Source organism: Silene latifolia, chromosome X (assembly GCF_048544455.1).
Source record: "Silene latifolia isolate original U9 population chromosome X, ASM4854445v1, whole genome shotgun sequence".
Lineage (NCBI taxonomy): Eukaryota > Viridiplantae > Streptophyta > Magnoliopsida > Caryophyllales > Caryophyllaceae > Silene > Silene latifolia.
Genome location: NC_133537.1, coordinates 344,005,454 through 344,025,950, shown reverse-complemented (window position 1 = coordinate 344,025,950; position 20,497 = coordinate 344,005,454). Strand labels below are relative to the sequence as shown.

General features: G+C 33.8%; 1 long non-coding RNA gene across 1 annotated transcript; it reads right to left on the bottom strand.

Annotated features, from left to right (window-relative positions):
* LOC141622732 (uncharacterized) lies at positions 1-1,017 on the bottom strand. The gene is made up of 3 exons (XR_012533077.1): positions 878-1,017; positions 168-534; positions 1-88 (listed from the first exon to the last, which is right to left on the bottom strand). It is a non-coding gene; the product is annotated as an uncharacterized LOC141622732 (long non-coding RNA).
* Between the last annotated feature and the right edge of the window lie 19,480 nt (positions 1,018-20,497).

Sequence of the window (20,497 nt, the reverse complement as noted above, 5' to 3'; positions counted from 1 at the left end):
TTTTTCAGAATTGATTTGCCAATTTAGTTATATCTATTGAATTCCACCTTGTTTATTGCTTAATCCACAAAGCTATGACTCCCGAGTTCTGAACAAGAAAACATGACTTTTAGAATAATGTTACTTATCAAATATTCCTTGTAATCCTACAAATAAGAAAAAATGACTTCTAGAATAATGCTCCTTGATGAACTAGACAACAGAAGACAAAAGACTAGAAGACCAAGGTATAGAATACTCCTCTTCAACCTCAAAACAAAGTACAACATCACTAAATTTAGAACATTCTGAACAATCAACATCTTTAGGATGTTTAATATATGGCACAACACCATCACTAGCCTTGGACAGAGGCACGGTGCAACATTCCACAACTTTTCGAACGGGTCCGTGTTCTAGCGACGCAAAAAAGAGCGACTCTGAAAATTTGTCGTTCGGCCTAGCAAAGAAGTTTATGTGTGTGACCTTGTATTCCGAGTCTGGTAACGAACACAAACACATGGATCTGGGTCCCTCATATCTATAAACTTCACCCTGGTACCATATCCGATCAAGAAAAAAAAAACATTAGAAGAAAAAAAAAGACTACGCATCTGATATTTAGACATTTTTAGTAACTCAGCTTATATGTATTTTCATGAGCTTTGACGTCCACTCTAGGCGAGGGTCTAGGGAAGAGTCTCATCATAAGGGTATAATAGGGACAAGTCTTTCATTGCCATTTTGGCAAGAGGCCGCTCCAAAAACTTGAACTCGTGACTTCACGGTCACAAAGCAACAACTTAACCGATGCGCAAAAACTCCCCTTCATTTATATGTATAACGATAATTAGAAAATAAGTTGATAGAATGAAAAATAGGGCAAGAGAAAACTGACCGTCTTCTTTTCAAAATAGGCCAAAGCTTCCCTAGCATAACAACGCAGCCATTTATGGTCGACCTCAAAAGTCTCAATGTTTGGTTGAAGTTGTGAGTATCTCTGACGGATTAATGTACTCCACAAGTCTTTATCACTTTAGTTCAAGGGAAAAAAAGACACAATTAAATCATTACTTTTAAAATAAATTCTCATTTGTGATGGAAGGAGCAAGTGGGAGCAGTTTATGGACTATACAACATTGTACATCCAAAGTTATTTTAGTCTTCCTCAACTACTTTTATATGTTAAACCCTAAAACCAGGACTACGTAATTCAATTCAACTCCTCTTCTCTCTCTAACTGCTTCTATATTTTGATCTCCATCTCCCTCCATTATGTAGTTAACTAATCTTCTCCTTTTAAATTATTTTAACAACTATTATATCTCCATTCTTCAATCAGAATCAATATGAATTTAATTGATTTTTACCATCACGGTGAGAGAAGCTTCAACGGCAGATGAAACATCAAAAGGTATCATCATCAATGGAAAAAAAAAAACTTTGAAGGAGCATGAAATAATCAATAGAGTTTTTATCGGGATTTAGATTTTATATAAATAATGGAATCTCATCTTACAAATCTGTTTGAATTAGGTTGTGTTTTTTTTAAACTATATTTCCTATAAATTTAAGCTCAAATTCTTTTCATAATAACTCATATTCTTTTCTTAATAACTCGTATTCTTTTAATTCATACATTACAATTTAGTTCAAGCTCATGTTCTTTTTATAATAGCTCACATTCTTCTCATAATAGCTCGTATTCTTATTAGCTCATTTTTTTTAAAAAAATAGCTCATGGTCAATTATGAAGACATGATGCTAGTTCAAGGAACAAGGAAAAGACATACTAATAGGATAACTCGTGGAGGTGGTGGTGTTAGGATGTCAAATAGAGATTCTAGTAGCTTGATGTTAGTATGCTCTTGTTAGTAGAATAAGACTTTGTAGTTTGACAAACTTTTGTCTGGATAGGTTGTGTATTATACTTGGATAACATTTAATTTATACAATTCGTGATTCGGATTTCATGGTGTGTGTTAAGTTTTGAATATATCATGTGGCTTTTATTAGAGTTTGTATTTGAAGGTAAAATAGTAAGCGTATGGGGAGAGAGAACAAAAATATATTGCAAAATAGGCATTAAATTACCGACTGAAACTCCACATTTACCGACCAAAAACAAAAATTACTGACCGATTTTCACATTTTACTGACCGATTGTCGGTAGGTAATTACCGACCAATTTTTTTTTACCGACCACTAAAACGGTCGCTAATTTTCCGACCACATAATCGGTCGGTAATTTTAATTTACCGACCATAGTTACCGACCGAAATATTTAGTCGGTATTTATGTAAAATCGGTCAGTAAAGCAATTTAGCGACCGATTTTTTGCATTACCGACGACTTTTTTCGGACGCTAATGACCAATATTCTTGTAGTGTATACGGTAATATAAATACCGATCATTTTATTGATAATAACACAGCTGAATAGCAATTATCTTTTATGAATTCCTATCTCCTAAATCTTAACATAAGTACTAAATAAATAAAAACCGTTTTTACAATATACTTGTCTAAGATCGTCTTACACAAGTATTTGTTTATATTTTATGCATTGTTTAAGTAAAATTTTTTTATTACTACTAGCAGTGCACTACCATACATAAGAAAGCTAGAGAAGTGAGATAAAATAAAGAGAAGCACTGAAGCAGGTATTTGTTTATATTTTTTTTTATTTTAAGTCCAAATTTTTTATTACTAATACCATACATAAAAAAGGGGAGTGAGGTAAAATAAAGAGAAGAAAGTGACAAGTAAAAACCAAAATTGGCCTTTGGTGAGGTTTGAACTTGTATCTAGTAAGTGGCAGAAAAAGTATGTTACCACCAAGACATGCACACATTTCTCTATAATGTTTACAAGTTAATATTAACTTAGTTGTATGTATTGTAGATTATGCTCCAACTCAAATTGCCATGGGCTGGATCCACCTCTACTTGTATCTTAGAGAAATATCCACTTTTAAAAGTTTTAACTATCCCAACTGGTTAAGCTAGAGTATGGTGGCTATACGTTAAGTGGAGTGGGTTGTGTCGAGGCGAATCGTGTTTTTCCAACCCCTGAGATGGGTCAGGTCAAGTTAAACCGACTTGTAACTTTCTCCATTTCCAATTAAAATGACTTAATTGTACTAAAATGAGTAAATGAAATAATAACGTCGAGTCATTAAGTACTTTTTCGTATTTATAGATGAGAGGGTAAAATAGAACAAATTCTTAAGGCACTAAACGATTTGACCAAAATGCTAAGTGGTTCGGCGTTATTGTTTCATTCACTCATTTTAAAACCATATATTTTCGTAGTATGTAAAAGCATATGCAAAGCTAGTAGAGCTGACAAAAGTTAAACCGGCCTAAAGAATCGACTCGAATTATCCGAGAACCGAACCGATAGAACCCTAAAATTCGTTGAACTGAAACCGACCTGAGCCAACCCGAAGGTGTTACCATCGTATTTTAATCACGGACATCATTTTTCTTATTTTTCGTCTTGTGTTCTCATTTAATTAACAAACTATCTCTACCCAACAAGTCCCAACATTTACCGAATTAATCAAATAATTATCGAATAATTAGTTAATCGACTAAAAAGAGAAATATAAGATATATTAGTTTAGATGTAAATGAATTTCTTAGTTCATACTTGATCATAAAAAAATGTTGCTCTACAAATATATTCTCAGTTCATACGCACATATTCTTAATCCATATTACAATCATATATGTGAATTGAGAAAGTTACTAGAATTTTTTTACATCAGGAATACAAACATTCAGAACCAGAAAATTAGTAATTGAATTATCAAAATTGATGACGAATACGCACACAACTGTTTGAAAAGGATTAGATGGCTGTGACATAAGAGGTTTACCGAATTACTCAGAAATGCTAGACCTCGTGCTGGAAAATAAGGAAGATCCAAAATTTCCCAATTCACACTGGATGAAGTTGATAAATGCAGGGGAGAAAGAAGAAAAAAAAACTTAAAAGAAATAAAAACGAATCGAAAAAATAGTAACTTTGTCTATGGGGTTGAAAATGATAGAATGATTTGGAGAATTTTGGGATTTAGGGTCTGAAATATAAATTGATTTGGGGAATTAGGGGAAACGTGATATGATATGTTAGGTTTGTGTAGAGTTAGTTTGTGTAATTAGAGGAGGGCAATATAAATATTTGGCGTAAATCGCAAGTTAAGAAGACGGGAAATAGGAAAAATGATGTTCAGAGTTAAAATACGGTGGTGATTGGGGGGAGTATATGTTAAAGTCCGGAGGTTATTTGTAAAAACGCAAAAAAGTGGTGGTAATTTGTAAAAATACGCAAATATGTGGTGGTTATTTGTAATAATAATAAGGATTAATTAACAAGAATAATCCCAACTATATGTGGTCTTCTTAAAATAATCCAAACTTCAATTAATCTCAGAATAAACCACCCTATTACTCAACTCTTCTCATAATGCACTCGGATGACTGATAACCGGTTAGGCAGGTCATTATTTTCTAATTTTACCTCTCACCCTAATCACCTTTAGCACCAACCCTTTTTTAACTTGCCACTTGCTTCACTCCACTTTACGGTAGTCAGGCCACCCCACAACATTACTTTACCACTAGACTCCGGTCAATGCCTTATCCCAGTCTACCACCAGACTTCCACCACACCACTTGATGACCTCGCACCACTGCCACCACCTTTGTCCCACTACCCCTCGCTGACATCTCGCTTATGCTCTCATTGCCAACGAAGCCACAAGTACCGCCACCACCACTTTCACATCCCTACGCACCATCATCACCACTTTCGCACTATCTCCGCGTCACCATCTCCATTACCCAAACCATGGATTCATCTTTACTTACAAACTGAATTTGAAGAACAAAATTGAGCTTAAACATGTTAGATCAAAATATGTAAACTCCAAATTTTTGTATCCTTTATGTTTTATATTGGGTGAAGATTCTACCTTTGTTGTTATTTCTGACATTTTAAAGCATTTTCGCATGTTGGGTAGTTTTGATTTTTGCAATTAAGGGTGTAGTTATGTAGATTATTAAACATTTGTAACAATATATACTCCGTATGTTGTTTGTTGAACTGGGTTTATAAGCTTTTTGGTCAATTTTGAGTCTTTTATTTGAAATGACAAGTGTTGTTTTATGATTAGAGCATTTATTTGGGATATATTAAAATTAGTTGTTTGTGTGTTGTTATGTACTCTCCAGGAGATGATTTCAGACATATTGACATGAGGTCTTAGAAGATTTAAGCTCAGTTAGTCATGGAAGACTACTTAATCAATTGGGTGATGTTGTGGTACGACATAGGTGATGTGCGGTAGAGGGTGATGGTGTGGAGGGTGGAGCGATAGTGGTGGTTAAAGGTGGATGGTGGTGAGTGGTCATTAATTATGGCAGTGGAAAGGTAGATGGGTGGTGCCTGATGTTGGGAATTAAGAGGGTAGATTGGTCTTTTACTAGTATTTACCTAGTACGCGGGTCATAAAATAGTCAAGTTCATTATGGGAAGGGAGTACTGATAGTAGGGTTTATTGTGAGATTAATTGAAGTTTGGATTACTTTGAGAAGACCGTCTATAATAATAATAATAATAATAATAATAATAATAATAATAATAATAATAATAATAATAATAATAATAATAATAATAATAATAATAATAATAATAATAATAATAATAATAATAATAATAATAATAATAATAATAATAATAATAATAATAATAATAATAATAATAATAATAATAATAATAATAATAATAATAATAATAATAATAATAATAATAATAATAATAATAATAATAATCGTGACAAAACACTAATAAACGTAACAATATTCGTGACAAAATATTAATAATCCGTGGCAAATGTGTAGTAATTGTGGAAAATATACGTTGACGACATATTTTGGCGATATAGATATTGGTTAATAAAAACTTTTTTTACGAGTCCTTTTTGTCATTAGAGTTTAATGCGACCACAGATTCGAATTTGCATAACACCATCAAAGTGACAACATAACTAATCTCGTGAATTTCACGGATAATAGAACTAGTTTTGTTTGATAACCAAGTTTTTCATAACAAATTTGCCTGTATAGTCACATCAATAGAGTATTCCACTTTGCTTAGTTCAAGAAACCACATTTTGATCAAGGAAACGCTAAATTCTAAAATAAGTTATTTTTCATATAATCGGATTTCACACTCTTAATGAACTAAACAACAAAAGACGAAGACATACAACACGACTCTTCTTCAACATCGAAGCAAAGTACATCATCACCAAATTTCGAACATTCTGAACAATCAACATCTTGAATATGTTTAATATATGGCACAACACCATCATCAGCCTTGGACAAAGGCACAATGCAACATTCCAGAACTTTACGAACTGGTCCGTGTTCCAGAACTTTACGAACTGGTCCGTGTTCCAGTGCAGCAAACAAAAGTGAATCAAATGTTTCGCCGTGACGCCTAGCAAAGATGTTTATGTGAGCGATCTTGTATTCCGAGTCTGGTAACGAACACAAACACATTGATCTCAGTTCCATATATAAATAATCTTCACCCTAGTACCATATTGATCGAGGAAAAAAAAATTAGAAAGGAACAATAATTGGAAAATAAATTGAAAAAAAGTAAGATAAGGTAATTATGTAAAAACTGACATTCATCTCTCGGACATATTCCGAAGCTTGATCAGTATAACAATAAAGCCGACTAGGGTCGACCCGCCAAGTTTCAATTTCGGATTGAGAATCTAGTTTTGGGCGGCGGTCTATTGTCCTCAAAAAGTCTTTACGCTCTTCCCCTGAGTACTTATTAGTTACGAACTACTCAAGTGTGGTGCATCTTCTTTTACCAATTTCTTCATCACTGAAGTTCAAAAAAAAAAAAAGATTGGCCTTAAACAAAGGAGTTACAGGAAAACACAAGTATAACAGACCAATCAAAATTAATAAGAGTTAAACATGTCATCATTAAATCAATAAGAAAAAATAGTTGAAAAAAATAGTAGGCGGAGTTTGAACAAACTGACCTCGACGTTTTGCTTTTAGTATCATTATCATCATTAGTCATAGTCATATCGATCGAGCTGCAAAGTCAGATACAATATTACAGCGATGGAGATAGGATAGTTAATTATCTAGTCTAGGGGATAAATTAAATTATTATTAATCATGTTGATTACTACCACAATTAATCAATACAAGTTTAGAAAATTGAGATGATGAAGAATTGAAGATGAACCTGATATCGCCTCGCCAACAAAGGACGCGATTTGATTCGATTTGGGATTTTTCCAATTTCAAGGATGAAATATCGAGATTATTCTACTTTCTAACCTTTTTATAACCAAAAAAAAAAGATTAAGCTTCTTTTTTGGCAAGTACTCCTCCTATATTATACCAACCCAAATATTCTTAGATACTTATTTGATTTGGGCTTTGGGGTAATCCGATAATCGATACAACTCGAATAAACCGACTGTTAAGAGTAGTGGATAAAACCCGAATAGAGATAGAAGTAGGCCGTGTTGGTCTTGCCCAAGCAAGGTTAGCAAGCCCACCATGTCCGGAGGAGAAAACGACACGTCCTAGGTTCACGAACGTCGGCTTCCTGTCGTTTCGTGCTAGTGAAAAGTTATATGGCTGCTCAAGCACGCGTTCATCAATCAAATATGGGGATTACTATTGACCGATGGTAAACCCCCAAAAAAGTTTTATTTATCAAATCTATAAAATATTATTAAAAGATAGCTTAAAAATGCCACGTGGACAATGCCACGTGGGATGAAAAAAGCCACGTACACAATAATAATGTGACTTGGCAAACTAATATAACATGGATTACCGATTTATTATTATATTACATTAATTTAATTTACTTATTTCCTTAAAAAATCCATTCATATTCCATTACCTTTAAAAACTTAATTAACTCAAAAAAAAACTACAAAAAAAAACTACGGATTAACTATAAGTTAATAATTTCAAGATATTTCATATGGATAGTATTATATGTATTTGAAATAAAAAAACTAAATACATAAGAAATTAAGAACGAAGAAGAATAAATGAAGTTAAAAACAAAACAAAATTATATTATCACTAATTCACTACTTTTTTTTTGAAAGGCACTAATTCACTATTGTTGTTACTAAAAAAAAATATACTATAACTTTGTTGTATATAGAAGATGTTTTACAAAACTAATTAATCGACAAATGAATATTAAAGATCATATAAAATATTTTCTTAGAAAAAATATAAATTATATGGAAAAGAAAATATTTATTTAATTTAAGTAATTTACAAACAAATTCTGTAAATACTTACAAATTCTGTAAATACTTAAGTGAAATTAAATACTAATAATAGAATTTTAAAGGGTAGTAATACCATGTATTTAGTTCATGAAATTATTTCACGTAAAGGATAAGGTTTTGTAAAAAAAAAAAGTTGCATCATTTAGCAATATACTGTATTTAGTAAGTAAAACTAAAATAATTATATTTATAATTTGGTGTTCATGGAGAATTTAAACGAGACATTCTCCATTCCACTTTTATTGTTTAATTTTCCTTTAAAATTTATTCCAAATTAATTGTTTTTCAAAATTTAGTATGATAAATGACTTAACTATCAGTATCTATACAATATAATAAAAGGCAAGATGAGTAGTTTATTATTTGGCGTGTGTCATGTTAAGAAATTTTAAGTGCCACATTTTATGTTATTTTTCTTTGCATTTTATTAGGAATAGTAAGAGACTATGAGTTGATATGTATAAATTATGACACAATGAATTATCATAATTAAGTTTATTAGTAAAATTATGATACAATGAATTTGCATAATTAAGTGTATTAGTGGTGACTTTTCAGTTGCTCACTCAGTTTGTATAAATACCTCCTCATAGAGAAATAAGAGAACCAAGCAAATACAAAATCAATATTGTAACTCTCTAAAGTCAAACACATTTTTATATCATTCATCCTAATTCTTCATGGATCATGTAAAATGTAAATTGAAGACAAACATGAAGGGATTTGTTTGTACTTAAAACGATTTTAAGTTACAAATCTCCAGGACCATATGCATGTTAGAAATCAGAATTAAACATAAATAAAAGGGCAATCGAATTACCTCGCAGCGGAATTAATCCGTGAGCAAATAATATCCAGCAAATAAGAAAAATAAAAAACGGATCAGAATAACCCAACAGCTACAAATAATTACGAGCACCCCAATTGTAGTGCCTCCACTAGTATCCACACGTATGAATAGGCGATACGATTTGTATGCTAGTACACAAGGTAGGGTTTGTTATTTCTCACAGAGGAAAATAGGATGGATGAAACTGACTCCCATATATCTCTATATATAGGAAAGCAAAGACTCTGTTTCCTAATCAAACCCTAACTTTAATCACAGCTGGGCCTAATCTAATTAGAGCCCTATTTCCATATTTTAGTCTGACTGTAAAAGAAAACACCGTATTCATCTTGTGTGTGACCCAATGGGCCCGTTTAATTCTACACGAGTCCGTAAACTCATTTAAGACTCGGTCCGTAAGCGGCTTCTAGCAAAACGTTACGGTCAAATAGAATATAAACCGGGTTACCTTAATTGGACTCCGGACATAAATCCAACAGTCTCCCTCTTGTACTGTGTCCAATTAAACATGTCTTTTTGCTTCTATTGCTCCAATCAAGACTAAGGTAGGAAAAGTGTCAACCTAATATATCTTAATCATTTTTCTCGAATCTCTGAGTTGAATTGTTACAGTAGACGACTGACAATCACCTCGTCTGAGCGCGGCCACGCATTTTACAATTCACACTCTTCGAGAGGCCAGAAACAATAAACTTCCTTCAGTAAGGAAGGAACAAATCCCATGTTATTTAACCACATCCTATCACATGATCCATAGTAAGTCCAAGCATTGCCGTTATAGTCACTAGTCACGGCTGACGTTTGACAATGTCAAAACAAACTACTTAGCATGTACAGAACAGTGAAAAACTCAGGTCTAAAAACTGTATATTCACTACTAACTAGTGATAAGAAACTTTACTGACACTAAGCGAATCCTTAGTAAAGTTCTTAACGGGTCTGTCTAATACATGTTCTCTAACATATACCCATATGCCTGGTTTGATATCCCAATATCATGACTTAAGGAACTTAGTCATCAACCAGCTCATATACTTATCATTTTAAGCATTCAATGCAAGTGTTACAATTTAATGTCCTGATTAGAGACTATAATAGAAAACATCATCCAAATAGAGTTCCAAAACTAAGTCACGTACTTAGTGATCTATTTAATCAATGTTGACTATTGTGGAACAAACATTCAATTAAACAAAAAAATGAATAAAATCAAATAACAATTTTATTGAATAAATGAAGCAAATGTTACATATAACTAATTAAACATGTCAAATAAACTCCCACTAAAACAAAGATCTCTTAATAGGACTAAGACCACTCGCTAATGTATCTTAGACTAATGGCAGCTCTATGACGTTCATGCTTAGACTGCGGGAGAGGCTTTGTTAACGGATCTGCAACATTTGCATCAGTGGGTACTTTGCATATCTTTACCTCACCTTTATCAATATAAAACCTAGCATCGGTGTAACCACTTACAACAAGCTTCTCATACTCACCAAATACCAAGAACATATCCTTAATTCCTTTCAGACACTCAAGGATATTATTGACAGCTGTCCAGTGACCTTCACCGGGATTAGATTGGTATCTATACTACTCGTCATACTCAATGCACAAGCTACATCAAGACGAGTGCATAACATGACATACATGATAGAACCTATGGCGGAAGCATATGAAATCTTTCTCATGCGCTCTTGCTCATCAGGTGTCGAAGGACACTGAGTCTTGCTAAGAGTAATGCCATGAGACATAGGCAAGAAACCTTTCTTGGAATCAATCATATTGAAACGTCGAAATCTTTCTCATGCGTCGAATCATCATATTGAAACGTCGAAAAATAGCAATATTCACCTACTTTGGCTTATTTAATTTATCGACTTTGATCTTTATATTAACATGTAAATGCCCGTAATCTTAGTACGCAATCAATGATGACTTATTCGTAAGGTGAGCTTACTATATGTTTTGATATTTTATATAATTTCAATTACTAAAAACACTAGAAACATTACACTCAAAACAAAATATCCCGCGAATTTCACGGGCCATAAAACTAGTTTATTAATGAATTGATTCTTTCTTTCAAAAAAAATAATACTCATCACATATACGCCAACCAATTCTCTATTCTGAAAAACCAAATTGTGTCAATCCGTTTTGATTTGATCTAGGTTGTTAATTGATTTATAGGTTGATCTATTATGTTTTCACCATACTTAAAATTACATAAATATTACTTACACAAACCTTGAAATTATCAAATATGTCTTAGTCTAGTGATTAAGAAGGAGTTATTGTGGACAATATGTCCTGGGTTCGAATCCCCTCCCCTCTATTGCAAATTGCAATGCATATTTAGTAAAAAATAGTTTTTGCAATGGCAAAGAATACATTCAACTCCATCAAAATCATGGAAACGAGATCGCTTATGCGTCTCCATATTCTATATCTAAAGAATATAATAGACTAGGTAGTATCCCGCAATTCGCGCGGCCTCTTTGAAAATTTTATTATTATAATTAAGAGGTATTATTTGTAAGATCAACAAAGCGGTGATCGATGACCGTCTCATCCCAAAGGTGTATGAACATTATATATAGGACTTTGGATGTTTAAGTTAAATATTGTCTGCAGTATTTATTTGCTCAAAATGTTTTCGCTCACGAAATGTTTTCAGTCACCTAAGTTTAATATGGCAGTGATCTGATAGTAAACTAATAATATCTTGAATGTAAAGCTCGGACCCCTAGCCAACCATTTTAGTCCCTCTATGGAGTCGTTTGGTTCACCATGGGAAGATAGAATTCCCGAGAAGATTAAATTCATGTGAAGTTGAAAATCATGTGAATTGTAGAAATCTTGTTTGGTTGGATGTGGGAACTTGAATTCATGTGGGAACTCTCACTTACCTAGGGGTGTAACACCCGCGAATTTCTCATTTTGACATTTAAAAATTTATTTAACCGTTTAATTATTTTATTTTATATTTTCTAATTATTTAATTTAATTAATTTATTTTAAACTCGAGTTTTATAAAAGTAATATTTTAAGGCTTAATTTATATGAAAATAAATATTTTGTCGGATAGTATTAATAGGGATAATAATAGTAATTTTCCGTCTTAAATTATAAGTGCATTTCCGTCTAGCAAGATCGTTGCATTTCTATTATAAAGCTGTTTATTTTCGGACCAACCCGATTCCGACGACACTCTCTCTTACCCTCTAACTTAATTATAATTATTATTATTATTATTATTATTATTATTATTATTACTATTATTATTAATATTACGTATTATATTATTGTTGTTGTGGTAATACCTGCGTCCCTACCCCCTTTCTTTCCCCCTTCTTTTTCGTGTTACCAGCAAAACCACAACAACACTTTCACAGTAGCAACAACATCAACACCTCCATTAAACCCGACATTCAAACTCAGATCCCGACTTCATTTCTTAACCATTTTCGCTAATTTTTACGCCAATAGCTCCCCCTTTCCGTCCTTCATCTTTTAAGGTAAGAAAGATCCCCGCTTTCCTCCAATATCGTGGCTGTCGTCTTATTTAAGGCTCATATTTCTCGCTAATTTTGGTTGTCTTCATGTTTAGGTGCAAGCTTAGACAACCCGGTATGGTTTTAAGTCGAGATCGCGTTCATTGAAGGGCAAAAAGGTAACGGTGATAGGTTACTCGACATTATGTCAAGATTACGTGTTTATGTGAATCGTTTATTTCATATGTATGTTTGTATGTTGTTTATCTTGCTCCCTGATTGTGTTTACTTGAAGAAAAATCGAGTCTTTAGCTCCATGGTTATTTACTTGTATAAGATGGTTGTTGTTGTGGTAAAATGGTCGGAAATGGATGGTTTCGTATTGCGTTTTCGGGACTGTTTTTAGTCATAAAAATGGTGATTTAAGGACTGTTTTGGAGCACCATCTTTGGTCCGATTTGTGTAGTGTTATGGGCAGTCAAATGGAGGGATTAAAAGCTGAAATTAAGACGGATACATGTTGAATTTTGGGGATGGGTTGTATGCATTTTTAGGACGGAAATTGGGACTGGTTTTGAGTCAGTTTTGCGGGTACTTCGGGCTGTTTTGGGACGAGTGTGTGAGGACCAAGTTCGGTTATTTCGACTTTGTTCTTGGACAGAAATGGACTGTTATGACACGACTTTCTGGTTGGGACTCGGACTGTTTTGCACGGGTTTTAGGCATAAATGCGGGCTGTTTTGAGATGAAAGATGAGGCGTTTATAGGTGTTGTAGACAACTGCTTTAGCAACCCATCTTGATAGTGTTTGCAGCTTGTTTTTGTAGCTGTTTGCAGCTTGCTTGGGTCTAGTTATGGCGGGTTGCGTGGCCAGTTTTTTGGGCTTGTTATGGACTGTTTTAGTGGCCTGCTCACGGCCTGCTCTTTGGCCTTTTGGCACGGGTTTTGGGTAGAAGCAGGGGCTGTCCACAACCCGTTTTACAGGTTGGCTGCGGCCTGAGCAGTGGCACGGCGGGTCTAGGCAATGGCTGGGCAGCAGCGCCGGCAGTAGAGCTGGCGACGCGCGCAGCCCGGCAGCGATGCTGGCCATGGCCTCGCCTCGGCCTAGGCTAAGCGGGCCTGTCGGCCTAGGCGATGCTTTGCCTCGGCCTAAGGGCGGCGGCCCGAGCAAAGGGCTAAGGTCGGGCGGTTGTGGCCCTAGTCACGTGTAGAGGTATGGCCATGGTTGAGCCGTGGCCTAGCCTCGTGTTGCGTGCTTTGTTGAGTCGGTTTATATTCGTGTTTGATTTACTTAAAACCCGTCTCGTGCTTGATATAATGTAATTCATTAAATTCCGTTCATTATTATATATTCCTCACATGATTTACAATTGTGGATTTCATTCTTCAATTATGTCATTTATATATGAAATGCCATGTTTTCATTATAATATGAGTTCAAGCTATTTATACATGCCTTGTAAGTAATAAATGATCTATCTTGCATTTGGGTAATTTATAGTTTAATTCTTACTTTACTCGATATAAAGCGGCTATTTCAATTTAATTACATTTTTATTCAAGTTACAAGTATTTGAAGAAATGATTAATTGTTCACGTTCATAAATATACGTTGGCATGGAATATCTTACTTGGATTATCATCGGCTCATCACATTAGTAGTCTCTTTCCAAGTTGATTCGTATCGCTTGGTTGAGTCGTGTTCTTTTGATAATGCCTTTATGCTATACCGTACTGCTTGACTTATCTTTACGCCTCTTTCGGACTGTCCTGCCGATTGTGGGTTTAGCTCATATTTTCCGCCTCTTTCGGACTGTCCTGCCAATTGTGGGTTCTCGATTTCCAATCTGTCTTTGAGTCTTGGATGCGGACCGTTCTGCCGCGTGTCGAATCGGGAACTGTACTGTCCCGAGAGTCTGGCCAGATTTAGACTAGGACTGAGTCTTGGGAGTACCACTGTCGTCCTACCAGGGGAATTATATTTTGATATATGAGTAGTAAAGGTCTTGCTTGGTTATAGATATTGGTATTTGTCTTTCAAGGTAATAGTTATGCCTTATGTTGTTTGTCTTGGTCCTATCGGATACTAGGGGTGAGCTATAAGCCCTCTAGTTGCGATATGATCGTCGGGATTGATGTTCCCATCCGTTCTTATGGTGAGATGCAAGCCATAAGTATGAATGTGACATTAGTAGCCACGTCCCGTGCAATGTTTGCTAAGTGGTTTTCCAAATAATGGCTACGGTTTCTATTCTTGTAATTTGCATTGGTTAATCCCTTACTCAATTGTTTCACATGATTCGAATTCTAATCTCATATCTATATTGTATTTCCTTGAAATGCGTGCTTTTGTATAAATGACCATATTTCTGTCTTTCATATTATTTAATTGTTTCACATGATCAATTGAATCTTTATTAAGCTAATGCTGGCCTATCTTGTTCCATCTCAATTATTTGCCATGTTTACATATAAACTTGATATTCTTATCTTTTGTATGTAACTTATATGACTTACCTGTTTTAGTTCCTTGTTATGTTCGTTTCGACATTTTGTGGCTGGGAGAACCTTGAGTTACTCCCCACTGACTGTGGCGTTCATGTTTACATGAATGACAGGTATTAGTGATGCATTCATGGGGTGAAGACATGTGTGAGCTAGCGAGCACTTCGGCCTAGTAGTTGGTTTATTAGGATTGTTTAGACCTACCTTTTATTGTATTGTCATTAGAGGGATATATTTTTTCTCACCTCGACTATCACGTTTGTATAATTTAAACTTTTTTTCCGCATTCTTTATTTATGTTTTGGATTTTAATGAACCCGCGCTTTAAATTTTAAAAGTTTCAAAAATTTCCTAATTTCCGCTTGAATTTTTAAGTTATGTTTTCCGCTTTATCGCGGTGTGTCACAAGGGGGGCTAGGTAAATGACTTCCTAGATTATGTAGGAATTGAAGTTCCATAGGAAGTTCCACTTCCCATAAATTGGGCAACCAAACAAACCTTTATTTAGCTACTTCCCATGATTTTCCAATTCCTATGAATTGGAAAGACAACCAAACAACCCCTATATTACCATAAAATCCAGCACTTTACCATTTAATTTAGCTCTGTATGTATCAACATAAGAAAAGCAGAGTCAGTGTCAATTTAATTCATGGCAAAAGAATGTTACTCTAGACCATTGTTTGGATTAAAGAAGACGATAATTTCAGTTGTGAGACAAGTTATCCAATAACTGTTTTTGTTAACAATATTGTATACAAAATCGTAATTATAATTTATTATGTGTTGTCACATTTGACCAATTTGCTGCTGATTTAATATATACAATCCTTTTCTTATGTTAATATAATACTTAAGCACATCCTTATTGTCTCATTAGACAATCCTTGCTTGAGAAATAGTTTGACTTATGTAAATCACTAAGAAAAGAATGAAACTTGTATAATACCTTGCTTGAGAAATAGTTGACTTACTAGTTTTAAGCCCGTGCAAAATATGCACGTGTATACTTTCATTTAATAATAAATTTTACGACATATAATAATAATATAGTAATAATAATATTAATAACGCTCGTGAGGATAGAATTGCACGATAACATACTAATAACGTACCATTTAGATAGTTTCAAAAATATTTAAATAACGTACTAATAAATGTACCATTTAAATAATTTAGATAGTTTCGAAACTTTTGCTTTTACATATAAAGAAACTTTATTTTCAGACTGAAATGATTTTTTTTTGGAGAATTAATGAAATAAGAAAAAATGATATCATATAAAGGAAAAAAAAGGAATGTCAAATCGGTGGCCGCCCCGTAGCTAATAGTTGTGAGGACCAATCAGAGCCCTCTAAAACACTCCTCTTCTATATTGATTATATAAATATTAAATAGTTCAATTGTTAAAACAAAAATAAGAATAAGTGCTTTAAAAAATGAATTTAATTAAATTGAAAAAAAATGATTTGAAAATGAATATATTTTTCTGTATAAAAGGAGTCATAACTCTAAATGCGATTTTGATAAATATATTGAACATGGATCGGAAAAAAAAGTACACAAAACTATTGTCGACTGCGGCAGAATAAAAAAATACGGAAGTTATAAAGCCAAGCAAAACAAATCAGCCCAAATTAAAATATGGACCAACAATATTATTAACCTAGGAGATTGCTAAACCTAAAGCTCATATTCACGCCTCACTCCTTCATGATTTCATTTCACCTCATGTCACTCCCCAGTCCCCATCCTCCTCTGTCTCAAATCTCTACATCTTACTTAACCAAAACAACCTTATTCATCTTCTCATATAATAAATAAAAAAAACTTTTCGAAAATACTTATTCTATCTAAAACTAATGTCGGCTGCAATTTTAAAGTTAATTATTGAAGAAAACAATTAGAAGAAATTTTTTTATTGCATGCTCCCAAATTTATACTGGGTTCATTTGATATTCACTTGCATGTATTTTAAAGTATATTTTTTTTCGTTTTTTATAAACATTATCCGTATTTTTTTCCCGATTATTAGACTCATTAGTTTTACTGTAAATTACATTTTTTAGGATATTTACCAATTATGGTTTTCACTTTTCAATATATGTTTTTCAAATTTATTTATGTCCATATTTTTTATGGCTGTTTTATCTTTATAGTGGTTCTAAATAATTTTTGATATTTTGTGAATTTGTTTCTACTGTAAAATCTGTAATCTACTTAATTTTTTAGTGTTATTTTTTTACACTTTATAATTCATTCATTGGTCCGATTATTTGAGTTCACAATTATATTTTAACATATGTTTTGTATTAATATGTGTTATATTAATTGGTGTATGTATATGTAGTTGTGGTAGAGAGGAAAAAAATTAAATCCCCTAAAAATTAGGAGAACCCACGTTTCATTAGGAAATGGAATTGAATTTTTTCTCCTTAAATCAAGGAGCCAATAAAATCACTTAAATTGCTTTAGCTTTTATATATTGGGGATGGCGCGTGTAGCACCCAACCAAAAGATGTGCTTATATCCCGATATTCATGCTCTTAACAAACTAAATGCGAATTATTTACGAATGCTTGACGCTAAAACACTAAGGAAATCAATTAAACGTTTTAGGACAACCTCTAAATAGTAACAAAGAAAGACAAAATAAATAATGGGAATACGCGCACGATAGCTCACCGTCTAACATATCTTGGGTGGCCGCGCGCATTGCGAGCGGTGCAACCATCAAGTGTAATAAAAATAACAATACTAACAACAAAAGAAAATATATATGAATATTTAGCAAACTCAATCGATTTAAGTAAAATATTAATAGCGGGAGTAGTGAATTTGTCTCATAATTTATTTCATCGTAATTTTAAGATATGTTACAGAAAAATATATTATTGATAAATTTATGACTTATGCAACTTTGAAATAGTTTTAATAAATTAAAAATAAATTTTAATGCTAAATAGAGGTAACCTGGGTGAAACCAGTCACGAATACCAGTTGAAAAAAAATGCAAGAAAAATTCAACATCCCCACTAGTGGCCACTAATCACTATCATACGATACATGGTTCAGTAGATTTTATTTAACATCATCTTAACTTAAGTTTTAAATACGATATCTTTTACTCTTTCAGAATCTCGGCAGTCGTCTTATTTAACCTCTATTTTAATTTTGGACATGAGAGAAGTCTCAAGTTAAGACATGAAGTTAGTTACTTCGTACTCTGTATTAGAGCTGGCCAACGGTACTGCCGAGCCCGACCCGGCCTGCCCACAACCCGCCACCCTACACGGCCCGCTCGACCCTCCCCCTGACCAGCCCGACTCACCCCTTTCCCGGGCCCGGGTTCCATTTTCCCAGCCCGGCCCGCCTTGGCCCGTCTATTTTAGGAAAAAAAGTATTTTTATGGTTCGGCCCGCAACCCGGCCCGTCCTCAGCCCGACCCAAGTACAAGTCAACTCCGTATCATATGTAGAATTAGACGGGTCACATCTTAGAAAAAAACGATTTTTTTTTATTTTTTTTTGGTACATTGAAAAAACGATTTTCCTTTTATATAAAGCCTGGATTGTGACAACCACACCAATTTCCCCACTCCTACTCCTCCATTAGTCAAAGTTCCAAAAATGGGTCAAGGAACTTGAAAGGGATGCATTAATGGCAGATCATTGTCGTCATCATCGTCGGGAAGTGAGCATTCCGTCGTAAGCTCCGCCGTATCTGCCACCCTGGGAATTCATTGTCGTCGTCATCGGGGTAGCATTCCCCGACGAAATTTAAATTGGTCGCCGCTGATGATTTCGCCGGAATTGCTCTCGTCACTCTTATATCTGTTTATTTTCGCCTTCTCTCGGACTCTCCCCCCTTTTTATCTTCTGCTTTATAATAATCATTGTGTGAGACGGTTTTTTAATATAAAAAAATGCTCGTTTACTGTTAGTTGTATATGAATGTTTTAACCAATAAAAAGACCGTCGCACAATTTGTGTTTGTTGTTATGAGCTTGCTTTAGTTTACGTCGTTATTCTTTTGTAAAAAAAAAAAAAAAAGTTTAAACTTTAAAGTAATGTTGAAATTTATGATGGTAAAGTTGGGGAGTTACTTTTTAAAATGTGTTGGTGTTTACGGAGATTAATTATTGGTTAAGCTAGCTAGATTATACGAGTAGTTCTTTTTCCGATGTGAACCAAACGACCACTTATTTTTAATTATGGAAGCTTATGTAGTGTTACATATGGATAGTTTGGCGGATAACGAGTGATTGTAAAAGAAAAAATAGGTGGGAAATTAAATGTTGTATTTTGGCACAATATATAGAATGCAGAAGGAACAAGGGTTACTTTATAATTACTCATATTTTTTAGTATTAGTATGTAATTGATGATTAGAGTTTATAATGTGCATATGATTTTCGGGTTGTGTTTCTGGGGGTTTGGGTTGGATCAATTTTGGTTAATAGAGTTTGAGATTAGTTGTTAATTAGGTTATGATTTGAATTGTGCAGGCAAAGATGCAATTTAAGGATAAATGGACTAGATAATTACTATGGGGTAATCCGATAAGCGATAAAACTCGAATTGCCTGGATAGGATCCAAAACAGTTCTCTGTAATTAAAAGTCTAAGTCGTTACTTGATTCACAAGTTGATCTTTTCCGGTTACATTGTATCTTGTGTTAGAGGTAAATCGAGATATTATATGTCTTTCTTGTTACACAAGATAACCTATTACGAAGTATATAAATAGGAAATGAATTAATGAGAAGAAACACGATTGAATAATACAACTCGATTATTTCCCGAAACTCCAACTTTCATTCTAATATCCCGTATCTGGTAATCTCTCTTTAATGGTTTGGTTAAATTGATTCAATCGTTTCTATTTACGTACTCGTTAACTTTTTTCATTCTTCTTTATATTCCATCTTTTCAAATGAATTCCGTATTTTTAGTTAAAATATACTCCGTATCTCACATGTATTAAAAAAAAACGTTATTGAGTTGTATTTTCGCATGCATGCAGGATCAAATTGTCATCACACTCAATGGAGATACCCAAATAACCACCAGCATCATTCCTAAGGCTCTAAAAGGATGGAATATTGGTAAACTATTTGGGTGAGTATTTTTTTTACGGTTCGAATTAAACTTGTAATCTCGTATGTAGGTTCTTCACCTCACTAACTATTCAATTCATTTGCAGAAACTGGAAGAATCGCGTCTATAACCCGTTTGGTAGTACGAAGAAAATAGCTACGGATCCCGCCGTTCCCATGTCTACGACTAATAATATGG